This window comes from Bubalus kerabau, chromosome 3 (genome assembly GCF_029407905.1).
Source record: "Bubalus kerabau isolate K-KA32 ecotype Philippines breed swamp buffalo chromosome 3, PCC_UOA_SB_1v2, whole genome shotgun sequence".
Lineage (NCBI taxonomy): Eukaryota > Metazoa > Chordata > Mammalia > Artiodactyla > Bovidae > Bubalus > Bubalus kerabau.
Genome location: NC_073626.1, coordinates 68,423,841 through 68,444,732, shown reverse-complemented (window position 1 = coordinate 68,444,732; position 20,892 = coordinate 68,423,841). Strand labels below are relative to the sequence as shown.

At 40.5% G+C, this 20,892-nt stretch overlaps 1 long non-coding RNA gene across 3 annotated transcripts in view; it reads right to left on the bottom strand.

Moving 5' to 3' along the window:
- LOC129646189 (uncharacterized) overlaps positions 1–20,892 on the bottom strand; it is a 98,425-nt gene that overhangs the window by 824 nt on the left and 76,709 nt on the right. For all 3 annotated transcript variants that reach the window (XR_008711740.1, XR_008711739.1, XR_008711738.1), the window contains exons 3-4: positions 1,385–1,460; positions 1,029–1,131 (exon numbers count right to left, since the gene is read on the bottom strand). This is a non-coding gene — a long non-coding RNA (uncharacterized LOC129646189). The remainder of the gene's footprint in view (positions 1–1,028; positions 1,132–1,384; positions 1,461–20,892) is intronic.

The window sequence follows — 20,892 nt, the reverse complement described above, 5'->3', positions numbered from 1 at the left end:
TAGACAGCAGCCCACCAGGCTCCACTGTCCGTGGGATTCTCCAGGCAAGAACACTGGAGTGGGTTGCCATTTCCTTCTCCAATGCATGAAAGTGAAAAGTGAAAGTGAAGTCGCTCAGTCGTGTCCGACTCTTAGCGACCTCACGGACTGCAGCCCACCAGGCTCCTCCGTCCATGGGAGTTTCCAGGCAAGAGTACTGGAGTGGGGTGCCATGGGCTCTAAGAACAATCAAGTGCTTTTGCAGTGCAAAACTGAACGTTTATTTCTCTTTCACAAGCTATATCTGTCATGGGTTCTCTATACTGGATATCTAAGATGAAGGAGAAGCCTCTATGTGAAACACTGGCTTTTTCAAGTTAATGAGAGCAATGGTGGACCATACGATGGTTCTTAAAGTTTCTTCCTGGAAGTGGCTTGCTGCTGCTGCTGCTGAGTCACTTCAGTCGTGTCTGACTCTGTGCGACCCCATAGACAGCAGCCCACCAGGCTCCCCCGTCCCTGGGATTCTCCAGGCAAGAACACTGGAGTGGGTTGCCGTTTCCTTCTCCAATGCATGAAAGTGAAAAGTAAAAGTGAAGTCGCTCAGTCGTGTCCGACTCTTAGCGACCCCATGGACTGCAGCCTACCAGGCTCCTCCATCTATGGGATTTTCCAGGCAAGAGTACTGGAATGGGGTGCCATTGCATCATTTCTAATAACATATCATTGGACAAAGCTAGTCATGTGGCCAAGACATATGTCTCTGGTTAGGGAATACAATCCTGTCACTCGGAGGGGCTTCACTGGAAAGACCCACCAGGAAGGGACAGTAAATATTTTTACCTCAATACAACTTACCATGATTATCATTTTAAGCATGCATTATGAGTTTAATTGTGTTGGTCACTGGGTTAGATATATGTCAAAATAATTATTCATTTTGGGTGTTTTCCCTTTGAAAGATTAGAAAACACTAATTCAGATAGAAAACAGAAGAACAGTCAAGCAGTTTTGGTTGTTTCCAAATAGGTGTGCAGTATTGTACTTACAATCATATAGAGAATGAGAGTAAATTCATGTTCAGAGTGGAGAACAAAGAATTGAGGAAACTGATCTTCATCTAGTCAAACTGGGAAGTCTGTGGTTTAGGACCTGTTTCAATGGGGAGGAAGTAAAAAATAATGATGACTAATATTTACATATTCTTTTACAATTTTTGTAATTCTACTTTATACTTTTAACAAGCACCTGAGGGAGATAGCATCACTTCCATTTAGCAATGAGGAGACTAGGCTGGGGTTAACCAATGGGTCTGTTTTCAGAATAAGTATCAGAACCAGGATTGAAGCAGTCTGCTCTCACTCTATACACTGTATGCTTTACATGTGGAAAAGAGCAAGTGTACCTCGGGAGAGGCTCCAGAATGAGAAGACACACTGGAAGGAAGTCGCCTGAGCACAATACAGGAATCTGCTGTTCTCCTGTGGAAGAGAAAATGAAGGCATTGCAATTGCCTGGCACATACTACCTCGAGTACGTTGAAGCTCTTAGCTGGTGGTATGAGAAAAGGTACAAGAAATATTTATTGATGACCTACAAGCTAGGTGATAGAAGAGGATGGGCATAGCTGATACAGATTATGGATACAAAGAACTTACTCAGGCTTAAAAGCCAGATGTAAAACCAACTTAACTATTTAATCATCTTCCATCTCCCACACTGAACTCCCTTAGGCCAGGAGGATGTTACATGGAAAATGAGTTCCTGGTTCTCTCTGGAGAAGGATCTACGGTTCCCATAACTGGTGGAAAGGGGCCGAGTACTAGCATTGGTGAAAACGCTGTGATGCTGCTCGAATCTGGTCAGAGATGATGGTGAGCGATGCTGCAGCGATCCTGGTTTCTATGTTAGCTCAGGTCTTCTGAGAAGTGGTCACCAAGGTAAGATTAGACAGGCAAGAGAGTTATTCCGTGAAAAACCTGTGAAGGATGCAGGGGAGGGAGCAGGAGTGGGGGGAGAGAGCATCAGACTATGATGCAGGTCTGAGGCCTGTGAAGGATGGGGGAGGAAGGGGGACTGGGTAGAAAGAGTCTCAGATTGGAATGCAGTTCTGATGTGGCTTATATGTGGAATCTAAAAAAATGGTACAAATGAACTTATTTACAAAACAGAAACAGACTCAGTTCAGTTCAGTTCAGTTGCTCAGTCGTGTCCAACTCTTTGCAACCCCATGAATCACAGCACGCCAGGCCTCCCTATCCATCACCAACTCCCGGAGTTCACCCAGACTCGCGTCCATCGAGTCAGTGATGCCATCCAGCCATCTCATCCTCTGTCGTCCCCTTCTCCTCACAGACATAGAAAACAAACTTACAGTTACCAAAGAAGAAAAGGAGAGGGGGGATAAATTAGGAGTTTGGGATTAAAATATACACACTCAGTTCAGTTCAGTTCAGTCGCTCAGTCATGTCCGACTCTTTGCGACCCCATGAACATACACACTACTGTGTATCAAATCTATCAAGGACCTACTGCATAGCACCGGGAACTATATTCAATATCTTGTAATAACTTATAATGGATAAGTATACACACACACACACACACACACACATATATAACTAAGTTGGGCTCCCCTGGTAGCTCAGTGGTAAAGAATTGGCCTGCAATGCAGGAGACCCAGGTTCGATCCCTGAGTCAGGAAGATCCCCTGGAGAAGGGAATGGTAACCAACTCCAGTACTCTTGCATGGAGAATCCCATGGACAGAGGAATCTGGTGGGCTGCAGTCCATGGGGTCGCATAGAGTCAGACATGACAAGGAACTAAGCAGCAGCCGCAGCAGAACTGAATCACTTTGCTGTAAATGAACTCAAAATTATAAATCAATGATATTTCAATAAATTCTTTAAAAAAAAAGTATTTCTAGGAAAGTCTTAGCCATGCTTGAGAACCTGGGGAATTTCAAAACTCAAATGATAAGTCCTAAAAACTCTGTGTCTGGTAAGAATCGGCTGGGCTGCACTGTCCTCAGTCGTCGGCTGAGAGCACCCTATGGAGTCTGGCCTCAGTGTGAACGTGGAAATGGTGCAGAGGCGAGGAGCTGGGCCAAGCAGTCAGCCATGCTCCCCACAGCAGGAGATCTGCCCCACCACAGCGCCCTCGCCGCCCCTGTCTACCTGTACTGCACAAATCCATTTCTCCAATTAGGTTTAGGCAAAGTTCCTCCATGGTTCCCATGGGCCTCTCTTCATGAGGGGACATTTACAGGTAAATTAATGGGATGAATGAGAGTTCTCATCACTGCAGTTGGTCTCAGGGCTGTAACTGGTACCCTCCATTATGCATCCTAAATCCCCCTCACTCTCAGCTACCACTGTGAAATGTCTAAGTGCCTTACCTAGTGTGTTACCTGAATCTTTATTCCTTAAATGTCTCAGGCTTCAACAATCATATGTTTTTCAGACCAAGTTGCTACACACGTTACCCATTTCATTTCAGTGGGGCAAGGAGGTATCAGTGGGGATCACGGGGTTCCACACTTATGTTTCTCTGATGCTACTGTGTAAAAGCAGCCCTCTATCTGTCCTCCTGTTGATCAAGGTAAATTACCCTGCCATGACCTGCTATGGTCACTTTTCTTTTGGCCTGCTGCTCCATGGTGGCCCCGCAACACCCATAGCTTGTAGTAGATTCAGTGGAACCCTTTCATTGTTCCCTGCAGAGTATTCTCTCTCTGGGGACCAGTACCTCTACCCTTGTAGAGTTTATAGCTGTGGGAAGCACAAAATCCCCAGTCACTGAAAGGGCTGGAAAGCCAATCCTATTCCAGTCTCTGGTTCCAGGTATTCTTCCTGTTCAGAAAATAGCACCATTAAGCCGGTTCTGATTTAATGCACTGAATGCATCCTGAAGGATGGTCTCCTCTCCATCAAGGTGAAGATTTTGAAGACTGCTGTTTGTATGAGCAATTAGACGTGTCCTGGGTTGGCCCAGGGTGCAGAAACAGGAAGAAAAAGAGGTTACAGGCAGGCAGATTTTGACAATAGAAATAAAAATTTCATGACAAACATACAAAATTGGAGTTGGTTGTATCCAGAGGTAGACATCCTGGAATGTGAAGTCAAGTGGGCCTTAGGAAGCATCACTACAAACAAAACTAATGGAGGTGATGGAATTCCAGTGGAGCTATTTCAAATCCTAAAAGATGATGCTGTGAAAGTGCTGCACTCAATATGCCAGCAAATCTGGAAAACTCAGCAGTGGCCACAGGACTGGAAAAGGTCAGTTTTCATTCCAATCCCAAAGAAAGGCAATGCCAAAGAGTGAATGTTCAAACTACCGCACACTTGCACTCATCTCACATGCTAATAAAGTAATGCTCAAAATTCTCCAAGCCAGGCTTCAGCAATACGTGAACCATGAACTTCCAGATGTTCAAGCTGGTTTTAGAAAAGGCAGAGGAACCAGAGATCAAATTGCCAACATCTGCTGGATCATGGAAAAAGCAAGAGTTCCAGATAAACATCTATTTCTGCTTTATTGACTATGCCAAAGCCTTTGACTGTGTGGATCACAAGAAACTGTGGAAAATTCTGAAAGAGATGGGAATACCAGACCACCTGACCTGCTTCTTGAGAAACCTGTATGCAGGTCAGGAAGCAACAGTTAGAACTGGACATGGAACAACAGACTGGCTCCAAATAGGAAAAGGAGTACATCAAGGCTGTATATTGTCACCCTGCTTATTTAACTTATATACAGAGCACATCATGAGAAATGCTGGGCTGGAGGAAGCACAAGCTGGAATCAAGATTGCTGGGAGAAATATCAATAACCTCAGATATGCAAATGACACCACTCTTATGGCAGAATGTGAAGAGGAATTAAAAAGTCTCTTGATGAAAGTGAAAGAGGAGAGTGAAAATGTTGGCTTAAAGCTCAACATTCAGAAAACTAAGATCATGGCATCTGGTTCCATCACTTCATGGCAGATAGATGGGGAAACAGTGGAAACAATGGCTGATTTTATTTTGGGGGGGCTTCAAAACTGATGCAGATGGTGACTGCAGCCCTGAAATTAAAAGACACTTACTCCTTGGAAGGAAAGTTATGACCAACCTAGATAGCATATTAAAAAACAGAGACATTACTTTGCCAACAAAGGTCCATCTAGTCAAGGCTGTGGTTTTTCCAGCAGTCATGTATGGATGTGAGGGTAGGACTATAAAGAAAGCTGAGCACTGAAGAATTGATGCTTTTGAACTGTGGTGTTGGAGAAGACTCTTGAGAGTCCCGTGGACTGCAAGGAGGTCCAACCAGTCCATCCTAAAGGAGATCAGTCCTGGGTGTTCATTGGAAGGACTGATGCTGAAGCTGAAATCTCTAGTACTTTGGTCACCTCATGCGAAGAGTTAACTCATTGGAAAAGACCCTGATGCTGGGAGGGATTGAGGGCAGGAGGAGAAGGAGACAACAGAGGATGAGATGGCTGGATGGCATCACCGGCTCAATGCACAAGAGTGTGAGTGAACTCCGGGAGTTGGTGATGGACAGGAAGGCCTAGCGTGCTGCAGTCCAATGGGGTTGCAAAGAGTCAGACACGACTGAGCAACTGAACTGAACTGAAAGGTAGTGAGTGTTCAGTGAAGGGTTGAACATTGGAGGGTCTAACAAGAGACTACTTGACTAAACTTTAGGGGTGTTTTTGAGAGAATTCATTGACTAGAAGTGGAGCTGTTCCCTAGAAATAATCTAAGGGAGCAGCACAGCACAGTGGAAAGGACACAGTTTAAACCACAACCTAATAGCAAAATCAGCTTTGTCAAATCACATCATTTCTCCTCTATAAATGGGAATAATAACTATCTACCTTGCAGGGTTTTGTGAAGCTCTAATATGATAAAAAAATATGTGTCTAATAGAATGTCTAGCACATAACTGTGTTCAATGAAATTTCTTATTATCCTCTGATTTTATGTAGTTAAACCTTATGAAGTGGCTAACATCTGACCTTTATAATCTATAAAAATGGTAATTGCATGTATTTAAACTGATATAACTAACAAACTGTTAAATAGATATATTAAAATCTATTTTCTAAAATGTCTAAGGTTCTAAGATTCAGATTTAGGATCTGTTATTTACAAATTTTTTGATATCTAATTATTACCTATTGCTGAATCATAAAAAAGCATAGCATGATGATTTAGAGATGGGGTATTTTTTGTTTGTTTTTTTGGTTCCATGAAGTTCCAAGTGATTAGGTTGACCTCTGATTTATGGTTCATACCTTGGGTGCAAAATGGTTGTATTAGATAGAATTCCAAAATTCACGTGGCCTGGAAGCCTATGTCACAAATATTGGGTAGGGGAGAATGTATGGTTTAGCATATATTAAGATATACTAAGTCACTATGTCTTCCATACCCTAGTCATATGCTCTGACAATTCTAGCAGATTACCAAGGAGAAATTAGGCAGATATGGTAACTGATGCTCTTCTTGTTAACTTGCTCTCTGGGAGCAGCTGAGAACAAGAAGGGGGAATGATTGATATTTCTATAAATCAGAGAATCTCTGTAAGTTGTGTCATAGTTTTTGCAAGTGTTGGAGCCTTAGTATTTGTACTTCACCATAGTTTAGAATTGCAATTTTCTATTATAAGTACTTTCTGCTACTGAAGTCACATGGGTCCTCTTGAGGCGCATTCATAGGTATATTTTAAGGCAGCCTATTTTCTGACATAAGTAAGTGTTTGGTACTTAAATTATAACCCATCAACAAAGACCATCTATTTACCTGTCTGTTGATCAAGATTTCTAAATTATGGAGGGTGGAGAAATATAAGTGCCAGCTGTGCTTAAAAGAAATAATAATTTACTTATGCAAGAAAATTATAGAGTATACATAATAAGTTATGATGAGTAATGCCCTAGTAAACCAATTGGATATATCAGTTATACAATTATTCTAGAACATTATACTTCTAACCACTCATATTAAAACAAACCAAAATATTCCACTACCTTAATACTTTGGGGGGGTGGGGGGGGGAGCACAATCAGTAAAAGGAAAAAAAAAAAAAAAGCCCCTTACCTGCAAAAGTGAGTACTGTAATACAACAACTAATAACAAATGTATGGATTAAATGATAATTTATTACTTCAGCAGAGTATCACTGTTACTGCAATGAGTCCTTTGTACATAGAATGGCAAAACAAAAGCAGGTTTTCTCGTGATAAATACTTAGGTACAGGTGTGAAAACTAAAAAGAGTTTTTGTCCCAGCACAACTGAGCAGATTAAGCCTAAAACAATATTTTAAAAATTACCCCATAAATCCAAACAAAGATTAGTACAAAGTTCTATAAATCAACATCAAGGTCAAAGCCTACGTGTAGGAAAATAAATGCCAGAAAACCAGAAACAGTGTAGCCACTCGTCAATCTAGGAACAAAGCAGACGGTTAAAGTCGGAAGTCACATAAGTAACCAAAAGAGCCAAGGTCCAAACCACAAGGCAGAAGTTATGAGAATAACACGCCGGGCTCCAGCCCCTACACTGGAACAGCAGCCAAGCATGGGTGCCTCCTTACAGAACCCAAAGGGCAGCTGCTGAAACAACAGAGCTTTTCTGTTTCCTGCCCTTTAAAATGGCAACAGAAGATAATTAATGCTCTGTGTCTCTCTGGCATGGTCTGATCAGAGGCGAGCATGGGCTGATTGAGAGTTTGTCCAACAAGATTTGAGGACAGTCTGATTCCCTGGAGGTCATTGTCATGGAGCATGAGGAGGCAGACAAGTCAGAGGAAGTCAGACAGACTGAGCGCTCCTAAACTAACTCACCTTGGCCAGGTGACTTTTTCTGCATTAGGTCAGGACAGGAGGAAGAGAACAGGAATTTCAATTGTTCTACACGGCAAGTGTGACTTCTTTCAAACCACATTTCCTGTCTTATGTCTGCTGCTGCTGCTGCTAAGTCACTTCAGTCGTGTCGGACTCTGTGCGACCCCAGAGACGGCAGCCCACCAGGCTCCCCGTCCCTGGGATTCTCCAGGCAAGAACACTGGAGTGGGTTGCCATTTCCTTCTCCAATGCATGGTAGTGAAAGTGAAGTCACTCAAGGCATTAAGAACTGGAATTCAATTGTCTCCAGGGAAGTAGAAATTTGGGCCTGTTGACCTCCTTGATTCAAACCAATGGGAGAGAAACAGCAAGTGAAGGGGGCGAAATGGTTTCGTTGGGTAGTTTGTAATTTTGAAAAACTCCAAAATCCATGTCTACATTATATTAGGAACACATCTGCTTTGCCTTGACCCCTCCTCCTCTTGATTTCCCACTCCTCTTCTTACCATTGGCAGAGTGTAAAGGAAAGGCTGCGAGGTGTCCAGTTCATTGTCCTGGAAAACTAAAAATACACACTCCAGAGCCCCAGTTAGTGGGCGCCCCCCAGATCAGCAAGTGGAGAGTCTAACATTCCCCTTGAGGGATGGGATTAGGCTAATAATCTTCTCTAACAGGAAGCTTTATTTTTCTGATACTGTCTAAATTTTCCTCTTCCTACTTCCTGTTGCTGCTCACTTCCACGGTTATCACTGTCTGCCCTATAAAACAATAACACCCTCATCAGCGTTCTATTTTGAGACCTGGTTTAGTCAGTCTATATAGTCAGTTCCTTTATATTTAGCTCCTCTTAACTTTCTCCCATTAGTCATTCCCTTAGTCATTTTTGTTTGGTTGATTGGTCTTCAGTTTATGATGCTTGGCCTAAGAACGCAAACAGCATTTCCAGGGATAGCTCATATGAGTGGGGTCAGATACTTTAGTCTATAGATTGGCTTCACATATTTCTTAGAAACTGATCTAATCTTTTGTTCTTTTTCAACCCATGTCTCCCTTAGCCTCACATAGTTCTGAGTTCCTTCTGTCATTGTTACTCTCCCTACTGGGAGAATAATTTCTAAATATGTTATAATCCCTAAAACCAAGTACCATGCCTGGCACATCATTGGAAATCAAGATATACTTGATACATGAATGTACAAATGTTTTAAACATTACTGATATAAGTTATTTCTAAATTATTTTTTTCTGGAGTTAGGCGATATCTCTATTTTCTATTTTTTTCTGTAATACCTTTAGTGATTTACTTCAATTTATATATGTCATTAATTAGACTGCTGCTGCTGCTGCAGCTAAGTCGCTTCAGTCGTGTCCGACTCTGTGCGACCCCATAGATGGCAGCCCGCCAGACTCCCCCGTCCCTGGGATTCTCCAGGCAAGAACACTGGAGTGGGTTGCCATTTCCTTCTCCAATGCATGAAAGTGAAAAGTGAAAGTGAAGTTGCCTAGTCGTGTCCGACTCTTCGCGACCCCGTGGACTGCAGCCCATCAGGCTCCTCTGTCCATGGGATTTTCTAGGCAAGAGTACTGGAGTGGGGTGCCATCGCCTCCTCCGCATTAATTAGACTATTAGATTACAATTTCATTCTGTATAAGAATTTTCATGCATATTTTTGCATAAAATTTGTTGAGCCACATGCCTGGAAGTGATTCTTGCCATAGGACTCCTGGCCTGGTAAATGACTAAGAAATCATCTAGTCTGATTCTTAAAACTTTGTAGGTGTGAAAACTGACACCCAGAGAGGATAACAGATTTCTCAAATTATAGAAGACTTGCTTTAAACATTTTGTACAGTAATTTTCATTCACACTTAATTCTTCATGCTGGGAGCTGACACCATCTTATATGTAATGGTCAACTTTTTTACATCCCTCAAGTGTACTTTTTCTTCTTACATTACAGGTCAACAACCAGCATCCATCTGAGGTTTTTTCTCCATGGTTTGTTTTACACATACTTCTTTTCCTTGGTGTGTTTGCTTTTACTTCTATATGGAAATTTAGAGTTTGGTCACACGGTGGCGCTGTAGTTAATACGTTGATTTTCTTGTGTATTTTTCCATTGCCTTCTTAGCTTTGTTTTTTTAAATCGCAGTTATGTGAAAAATGTCTTTTAAACCCTGCTGCAGGTGAAATGATTTAATGGCTTTTGGCTTCTAGATTAATTTTAAACATTAGGAACATTGTAAAAACAGACTCTCGCTAATAATGATCATTACCATAATGGCTTGAGGCATAATCACTTACCAACATTAACTGAATGATTAAAATCCATCATGAGTTTAATCTGAAAAGATTTAAGTTCCTTTGCAATAAATGGCTAATGATATTAGCTTCATCTCTGTGGGGCCAAAATTTATCATTATATGACTGTATTTCCATGGCTAGACAGATAGAAAACCCACTCTTGTTAACACAGGCCACATCATGCCTGCTGTTTACCAAGCTTGTGGCGTCCCCTGTATTAGTACTGAATTGGGCCATATGGCGTACTGTGTATGGGTGATTGTCACTCTTTTATAGCCCTGCTATTTGATAAGTTATTATTGCACAAGGCAAGTGGCCTTAGCAGATGTTCAGATTAACTACCATGGTCAGTAAAACCTGTAAGGAAGGAGAAACTAGTTTCATAAAAACTAGGTATGATCTTTCTATAAAGATCAGATCTTTTTTGATAAAACATTTTCATAACTTTGTGATAATGTCTTTTAAAAGTGCCTATCCAAAATTTAGCAACCATCCAGAAATACACGGTCTCAACTGACAGGAAAAAAAAACAAAAGGAGATTCAGGACTAGATTTTTTTCACAAAGAACCTGCCCCTGGACTTCTAGTCACCTCCTCATTACTTCTTTTGATGAATCATGAACAAAATCTTGACCTGCTACCCAAAAGATACCCCACAAGAATAATGATCTGACTTCCAAAACTCTGTCAGAAAATTAGAAGGGGAAAAAACCCACAACAAACAACAATCCAAACAAACAAACTTTGGCAACTGTGGAAGGAAAAAACCCAAATTTCATAATGGGTGCTGTTTCATTTCCAGACGTTTTCCCCAAAGGAAAACAACCCAGTAAATAACTTTCACTGATTGGCGTTACAGATTAGCCTTCCAGAGGCTCAGGGTTGAATTTTGATCTTTATGCCTTGTTAGCCGTTTCCTCCTCAAAAATAGGTCAACATCATTATTTCCAGTTTTCAAAGAGTCAGAGACCCAAGATGGAGAATTAACATGCCCACGATTGTTTAGTGAGTGGGTAGAAGGCATGTCAGTTGGCCAATAAAATGCTAATGTGATAAGTAAATATCTGCTTTCTAATCACGTTCTTTCAACTGTTTCGAAACTCCATTTCTTTAGATTGCTGGTTTGTGGGTAGGCCACGGGAGGCCTGGATAGGTAAAGAGTTAAAAAAAATTTCCCAAGAAAAATCACATAATTTAAAACTCATGCATAGAATCTGCTACAATATTTTAATGAATTTTAAAAAATCACGGAATTTTCAGTCAAATGACAAGATTTGGTAGCTTCACTGAGTTTAAACTATTCCTCCATTCGTTCACTCATTTATTGAACACAGCTGTGAAGCACCTACTCTACATGAGTTTCTGGGCATAAGACATCCTAAAAAGCCAGTATTGCAGGGTGAACCCTCTAACGGTTCACCGTACAGCCATTCCTGCCCCTGCAAAATATGTGTGTTACAGCCTTAAATAGTATGTCTTTTAGTTTAAAGACAGACTATGAAATTTAGCATAGAGTATTAAAATAGAAGCAACCTTGAGAGAGAGCCTAGACAAGGAAACAGAGTCCCCCAATATAAAAATATGTATTCAAGATCTCACAATTACTGGCAAAGAAGCTGAAAACAATTTTTTTGGAGTTCATCTCATTGTAGGGTTTGCCTCTCAAAATCCTTTTAGGCATCTCTTTTGTGAATCCAAAATAGGAATTTTAACTCCCCAAACCTAAATACAGCAACGGTATGCTAAGATTCATGTAGTTAGGGGGAGGTTGTTGTCTTTTATTTTTTGATATCTGAAGGATAACAGTAGAGTAGTGATTTATGTTTGTATTTATGTTCATCGCAGTACAAACTATCTACTGAAATTTTCCATGACTTGAAGAAATGAAAATTGTACTCCCTAAGTCATAAGAAGCTTTAATGACGATTCTAGTGCTTTTATGGACTGAATTTTTTTCCCTTTTCAAATACAGAAAGGGGAGACAATACTTCCTTCTACAAGAATTAATAGCTATAAATCTGGGCTGCAGTTAACAGAATATTCCTAATAATACTTTAAAAATCATTTTAGGTGTTGTTGCTGTGGTTTAAATTTCTTTGTTCCAGTTATTTAGCACCTTTTGGCCAATAAATAGAAGCTCCACATTTGAAGTTGTGCAAAAGCTTTCTTTCCTTTTTAATAGTTATTTTAATATTTTATCATAATTTAAATATTTTACAGTAATTAAAATGATATGTGGTGATGATATGAAAATAGTACTAAGACAAAATCCAGAGTCTGTGCGGCAAAACAGAGGCTTGTGATACAGGGAGCCAGGTATCCAGCTGCCAGTCCATTAGAGCTTGCGTGTAATGGTCTGACCACTTATCTGCTTAATTTCCTGCTAGCCAGACATGATCACATCAATTTCCTTTACAAGCAAGTATTACATAATTACAACTTTGAAGGGGAGCAAAGTCATTTCTGACTTTGAACACACTGGAACCATGAGTTAACTGAGCCCCCTCATGGGGAGAACAGTAACGCCTACCATGTTTAGAAAGTTTAACTGAGAAGAGGGTAGGCCCGCTACATGGTGGAGGGCACGTTACAAAAATCTCAGAAATCTCAAGCTAAGCCATATCTTTTTGCTTTGTTTTAATATTTCATACAGAGAAGTTTTGCCAAGGGAAGAGAATTTAAGAATTTGTTTTAATCCTCAAAGAAAAAGCTTAGCCCTTGTCCCCTTATGGCCATACAGCTTCCCTCAGCCAGGGGTAACAATTACACTGTTAAATTCATTCTCATTAACAATTCATTGCTTTTTTGGATCACTCTGCTACATATCTAGAGAAATTACTACTTAAGTGTGCCTGGATTTGAACATTATTTTAACAGAGTCACATGTTCTCTTCTGTGATTTCCTTCCTTCATTCAGCGCTGTGTTTCTAAGGTTCATGCAGGCTGACATATGAAGTGTGGGTCTTCCCTTGCACTGTGGTAGAGTTTTCCAGTGTGTGACTTTAGTAAAATTCATTTCTCCATTCTATAATTAATGTACGTTTGAATTGTTTTCAGCATTTTGTTGGTGCAGGCAAAATTTCTATCCTGCATTCCTGTATGTGTCTCTAGATATACATGTGCAACAGTTTTTCTAAGTTATCTAGCCAAGAATAACACTTCTGGGTCAGAAGGCTTTTTTTTTTTTTTCCCTAAGTAGTTGTACCAATTACCCACCCATAAGCAATGGATGAGAGCTCTGTTACTCCAAACTCACCAAGACTTGATATTTTCCAACTTTAAAAAAGTGTGGCCAAACTGAAAAGTAAAGCATGGTTATTTTCTTGTAGTTTTAATTTGCATGTCTTTGATTTATAACAATGTTACTCACTTATTTTTTTTGTACACTTTCATATTGCCATATTCATCTTTTTCTATTCACTGTAGATTTTCTTTAAATATTCTTGATTTTAATCCTCTGTTGGTTATATGCATATAAATATCTTCTGTCAGTTTGTGACTTGAACTTTTCCTTTTTTTAAAAAAAAAGGTATACATTATGAATGCAGCACTTTAACAGCATCATCTTTTGGGACTTGAAATAGCTCAGATGGAATTCTATCACCTCCACTAGCTTTGTTCATAGAGATGCTTCCTAAGGCGCACTTGACTTCGGACTCCAGGATGTCTGGCTCTAGGTGAGTGATCACACCATCTTGGTCATCTGGGTCATGAAGATCTTTTTTGTATAGTTCTGCGTTTTCTTGCCACCTCTTCTTAACATCTTCTGCATCTGTTAGGTCCATACTGTTTCTGTCTTTTATTGTGCCCCTCTTTGAATGAAATGTTCCCTTGGTATCTCTAATTTTCTTGAAGAGATCTCTAGTCTTTCCTATTCTATTGTTTTCCTCTTTTTTTTTTTTTTTTTTTTTGCATTGATCACTGAGGAAGTCTTTCTTATCTCTCCTTGCTATTCTTTGGAGCTCTCCATTTAGATGGGTATATCGTTCCTTTTCTCCTTTGCCTTTCACTTCTCTTCTTTTCTCAGCTATCTATAAGGCTCCTTAGAAAACCATTTTGTCTTCTTGCATTTCTTTTTCTGGGGGATGATCTTGATCACTGCCTCCTGTACAATGTCACAAATCTCTGTCCATAGTTCTTTAGGCACTCTATCAGATCTAATCCCTTGAATCTATTCATCACTTCCACTGTATAATCATAAGGGAATTGATTTAGGTCATACCTGAATGGTCTAGTGGTTTTCCCTACTTTCTTTAAGTCTGAATTTTGCAATAAGGAGTTAATGATCTGAGCCACAGTCAGCTCCCAGTCTTGTTTTTGCTGACCATATAGAACTTCTCCATCTTCAGCTGCAAAGAATATAATCAATCTGATTTCGGTATTGACCATCTGGTGATGTCCATGTGTAGAGTCTTCTCTTGTGTTGTTGGAAGAGGGTGTTTGCTATGACCAGTGCATTCTCTTGGCAAAACTCTGTTAACCTTTGCCCTGCTTTATTTTGTAGTCCAAGACCAAATTTGCCTTTTATTCCAGGTATCTCTTTACTTCCTACCTTTGCATTCCAGTCCCCTATGATGGAAGGGACATCTTTTGGGGGGTATTAGTTCTAGAAGGTCTTGTAGGTCTTCATAGAAACGTTCAACTTCAGCTTCTATGGCATTAGTGGTTGGGGCATAGACTTGGGTTACTGTGATATTAAATTGTTTGCCTTGGAAATGAACAAAGATCATCCTGTCATTTTTGAGATTGCACCCAAGTACTGCATTTTGGACCTTTTGTTGACTATGACTGAGTAACTGATTTGAACTGAATAAATTATGAATAGATGCTCTTAATCTTAATACAGTCAAAGTTACTAATCTGATCCTTTATAATTTGTAGTTTTCCTGTCTTGCTTAAGAAATTCTTCCTTATCTGGAATTTTAAAATAAATTCTATTATTTTGTTTTAATTCTAAAATTTTCACTTCCAAGTCCTCAATCCACTTCGAATTAACTTTTAGGTATGATGTAAGGAAGAGAATCTGTCTGCAATTCGAGAGACCAGGGTTCGATCCCTGGGTCAGAAAGATCCCCTGGAGAAGGGAATGGCAACCCATTCCAGTATTCTTGCCTGGAGAATCCCATGGACAGAGGAGCCTGGCAGGCTATAGTCCATGGGGTCACAAAGAGTTGGACATGACTGAGTGACTCACACACACATGGAAGAAATACATTTTAAAATCTGTATGGATAATTGCCCCACTTTGTTCTATAGCTTTGTGTCTTATTGATATTAAGGGAATAATCTATAGGATCAGAGACTAAAAAAAATTTAATTTGTAGGGATTCAGCTCTTCCAATGCTAGGCTACTTTAGGAAAAAGAGAAGCTGGGTAAAGGGAGTAAGGGCTTCCCTGATAGTTCAGTTGGTAAAGAATCCGCCTGCAAGTGCAGGAGACCCTGGCTCAATTCCTGGGTTGGGAAGATTCTCTGGAGAAGGGATAAGCTACCCACTCCAGTATTCTTGGGCTTCTCTGGTGGCTCAGCTAGTTAAGAATCCACCTGCAATGTGGGAGACCTGGGTTCAATCCCTGGGTTGGGAAGATCCCCTGGAGGAGGGAAAGGCTACCCACTCCAGTATTCTGGCCTAGAGAATTCCATGGACTATATAGTCCATGGGGTTGCAAAGAGTCAGACATGACTGAGCAATTTTCACTTTCAAAGGTAATAAAATGACTTCACTGCATCATTCATCCTTTCCCTGCTAACCTGTGTTGCCAACTTGGTCATAGATTAGATGTCCTTGTATGTATAAGGCTCTGTCTGCATATTCAAAACTATTGCATCCAATTACATTAAAATATATTGAATAATTACTATATAACAGGTAGCACTGTATACCCTGGGGATGCAGCAGCGAACAACAAGAAATCTCTGCTTTTGTACAGTTTATGGGAAACAGAGGATAAAGAGATACACAAACAAAGTGTATAAAAGTTTATAAGTCGCTGTGGAGAAACTGAAACAGAGAAGGGAAGTACGAAGGGGGCAGGTCTGGGGACAGCAGGCATTGCTAGTTTTCACGGGAACCTTCACTATCAGGATGGCGTTTGAGCACTGACCTGAAGAAGGTGAGGAACTGAGCTCTGCTGACAGGCACTACACCAATGAGATGCCATGCGGTATACTTCTGAACAAGGGGCCTTTCTAACACAACCTCAAACGTACCTACTCCTGGAATCAGTCATGACGAAAGCTTTGCCATTTTTTGTTATTGTTTTTGATCTTTAATGACAAATTACTGAGAAATAGGTGAAGACTGTGTGGATCACAACAGATTGTGAAAAATTCTGAAAGAGATGGGAATACCAGACCACCTGATCTGCCTCTTGAGAAACCTGTATGCAGGTCAAGAAGCAACAGAACTGGACATGGAACAACAGACTGGTTCCAAATCGGGAAAGGAGTAAGTCAAGGCTGTATATTGTCACCTGCTTATTTAAATGATATGCAGAGTAACATCATGAGAAACGCTGGGCAGGATAAAGCACAAACTGGAAACAAGACTGTTGGGAGAAATATCAATAACCTCAGATATGCAGATGGCACCACCCTTATGGCAGAAAGCAAAGAGGAACTAAAGATGCTCTGGATGAAAGTGAAAGAGGAGAGTGAAAAAGTTGGCTTAAATCTCAACATTCAGAAAACTAAGATCATGGCATCCAGTCCCATCACTTCATGGCAAATGGGGAAACAATGGAAACAGTGAAAGACTCTATTTTGGGGGGCTCCAAAATCACTGCAGATGGTGATTGCAGCCATGAAATTAAAAGATGCTTACTCCTTGGAAGGAAAGTTATGGCCAAACTAGCCAGCATATTAAAAAGCAGAGACATTACTTTGCCAACAAAGATCCGTCTAGTCAATGCTATGGTTTTTCCAATTGTCATGTATGGATGTGAGAGTTGGACCATAAAGAAAGCTGAGTGCCGAAGAATTGATGCTTTTGAACTGTGGTGTTGGAGAAGACTCTTGAGAGTCCCTTGGACTGCAAGGAGATCCAACTAGTCAGTCCTAAAGGAAATCAGTCCTGAATATTCATTGGAAGAACTGATGCTGAAGCTAAAACTCCAATACTTTGGCCACCTGATGTGAAGAACTGACTCACTGGAAAAGACCCTGGTGCTGGGAAAAATTGAAGGCAGGAGGAGAAGGGGATGACAGAGGATGAGATGGTTGGATGGCATCACCAACTTGATGGACATGAGTTTGAGAAAGCTCTGGGAGTTGGATAGACAGGGAAGCCTGTTGTTCTGCAGTCCCTGGGGTCACAAAGAGTTGGACATGACTGAGCGACTGAAGTGAACTGAGTATGATTTTTATGAAAATTTACAATCAATTCTATAATTGGGGGTATTTTTATGTTAAAGTAAACTATATATACCAAAGTCTGATTTTTAAGACATTTAGTTCCTTCAAGGCCAAGCAAATTCTATACAGAAACAAAAGAAGATAGAAAAAGAATTCATGAACTGGTCCCTGCCTATATCTGTAGCTTTATCTCACTTGCCACTTTCCTGGTGTCCCCTATTGCTATTGTTTAGTCACTACATTGCATTCGACTTTTTTGTGACCTCACGGTCTGTAGCCTACCAAGCTCCTCTGTCCACAGGATTTCCCAGGCAAGAGTACTGGAGTGGGTTGCCATTTCTTTCTCTGGGAGATCTTCCCAACCCAGGGTCAGAAACCTAGTCTCCTGCATTGGCAGGCGGGTCCTTTACTGCTGACCTCCCAGGGAAGCCCTGGTGTCCCCTACATTCCTGCAAATTCTGAACTTTCATTTTCCCCAAAGTTGTCATATCCTTTTTGCTTTTACACACGTATACAGATTGTTTCTCCTCTATTTGTATGCCTCCTACCCGCTTCCTCCTTCACCTAACTTAGACACACCTTCTAGCCCTGATTTAAGCTCCATCACCTTGGGGAAGCCATTCCTAACAAAGACGCCTATTCTCTGTCACCCCAAGTTCTAAGTTTAGTCATGGCTCCAGTCTGTGCTATGCTGCCTGTTTGTATGTCTCCTCGGCTATAAATGAGCAACTTCTGGGCAGAGGCTATGTATTCCTCATCATGGTACAGGGGACATCCAATTAATATTTGTTGGATTTTATGAATTTTAAAAGTCTTTGGATTTTTTTAATACACTCTGGTAGCACTGTGATGATAACCGCCCGTTTCCAAGTTAAGAAGAGCTGTCCTGGAGCCTCAAGTACTCAATGTGCTTGGGAGTGTCCCTCTTTCCATACTGGACTCACTGGCCCCTCTGAATCTGCCACTCCTTAAAGCTCTTTGTATTTTCTGACAACTTCTGGTCAAATTATCATAGACTGCCCTCCCCTGTGCTCAGGAATCTAAGTATTAAAATAAAGAGAACTTATGGTATTCAGAGATGTGTGTTTCTGGAAATCTCCTCACTTTTCTGAGACTCTGAAACCCATTCAGACAGATGCGAAGGACAGAAGGTTCCTTAGTTAGGGGAATTTTAATATGTTTACTGCCATATACCTTATTGCTGATAAAGATGACAATATCCTGAGTTTAAATTTTGAGCACTGCAGAATGACTATAATAGAATAGCTTTCTTTTGCCTGCCAGGTCACGTGGTAGAATTTGAAATTTCACTTCTTAGCACTTTCGCCTTTTATTAAAGCAACACTTTCTTCCCAAAACACGCCGTCACATTTTTTGCTTGGATTTGTACAGGGCTAGTAGTGTAGTTGCATAGATTTCTCTTTCTGCTCAGCAGCTGGCATCCGAGTGCTTTCTCTGGTCTCCTTATCACTGCTGCAATGCTTTCTTTCATCAGCATGTTGCAACTTTGACTTTTCTTGCCTCCCTAGAGTGTGTGATTTGGTGGAACTGTATCAGCAATGACATCACCACCACCTTTGCTTTGGTGGCTGACATCTTAGTTTATCAATGGAAGCATTGTGAAAAATCACACGGGGCAAGATCCATTTAGTTCAGACAGTTTGTATAGTACCAGGGTTGAGAATTCTCAAAGACCATGCTTCACTGGATGTAAAGAGAACCTCAAATATTATGTTCAGTACTTAAGACTCCATGTTATTTCTCCTTGGGAGCTGGGAAGGAGAAAGAATTGATACAAAAACAAAGATAATGGATGGAATACATTCTCTTTAATGATGTGTTACATCAGATAAAATTACCTGAGAACTAATTGTTCTCAGTCTTGGCAGGCCACTGAGTTTCAAATATACCTATTGAAATGATAGGAATGAAATTTCAATACACCTATTGAAATGATAGGAATGAAACAGCCCTAATGTATTTGTTCCTTATACAGCTCTGCAGGGGTAAGAAGGGTGTAAAACTTCCAGACAAGGCCATCTTCAGAAACTGACTAGGGATCATAACTCTATAGAACCTCAGACGTACCTTTTAATTTCAACTTTGATAAATCAGCTCTTTGCATATTTATCAAAACTTTGTTTAGAGATTTTCACCTGGCTTTGTAAAATGTCAGATAATAAATTTATTTATGAATGGGTAAGGAGCTACCTAAATATTTACACATGGAATTGGATAAAAGACTCACCTGCTCTGAAACACCTTTATCACATGCCAAAGAGAGCCTGGAATTCCCAGCCCTTTAAACATTTCTTTGGGTTCAGGTACAGTCTCTCAAAGTTCCCTTAAGAGGCTGCCACTAAAGCACACTCATAGAGGAGAAGACATCAGGCCTAGCTCTCTCACATCAAACTTATAATCAGAAAGTATCAATGTACTGGTTTTGGTTTCATTTGGTTTGGCGTTAGTTTTATATGTAATTTATCAGAATCACTAGTTGTCGTCCTGGCAATCAGGAAAGAATACACGTAACAAAACAGATATGGATTAGTTCTTCCTGCTTCGAAACTTGATCCACTTTTCTTTAGGGTAGCACTAACACCAACCACACAATCTTAAAATAGGAAGATACGTGGTATTCACAGGTGAGAACCCCAGATGTGCCCTTGTAAGGAAGCCCAGGAGGACACAGGAGCTGGAAGGGTGATCTAGAAGCCAACTGAAATCAACCCCACAATCATTTGGGGAAAAGAATCGAAAAAGAAATAACACATTCCTAGACTGGGTTATGGGACCTCAGACACAGCACTAAATTTGGCTTCTTTGTATTACTGTTGAAACGACTCCCATGGTCGGCCACCTCTCTGAGCTCTTCATATGCTGGATGTTGAATAACTGTGGGAACAATGAACCTCATCATTTTTTTCTGAGGAGGCTTTTTGTTGGCCCCACTGCCCCAGGCATTTGAAAGATAAATATTTTAATTCTGAATTTAGGTTCTGATCAAGAATCTACCAATATTACAGCTATCTTTAAGCCACTTGTCTTTTCCTATCTCTCTACTTTTACTTAAAAGTTTGATCAAATTTGCAAAGCCAGGCATAGCAGTGTGCTATACTTCATAATTCTGAATTCAGATGCTAAGTCTATAAAGTAGGTTGCTGCAGCTCTTCAAAGCCTTCCCCTATCTCTGGGGTGGTTTATACTTCTCTATAGGCAGGAAAATGTAGAGACAAAAATGAGGTGTTGCCCTCCAGAGTCCGTTATCTTGCCTCACTGCCTTCCTAGATTCAGTTCTAATCAGTTGACCATGGCATGGTTCATGTTTCATTTGAAGGAGTTGTTTTTTCCTGAGAGGGAGGGACGATCCTTTTTCTCTGGACACACTTATAAATCTTGTTTTCTCTCATTAC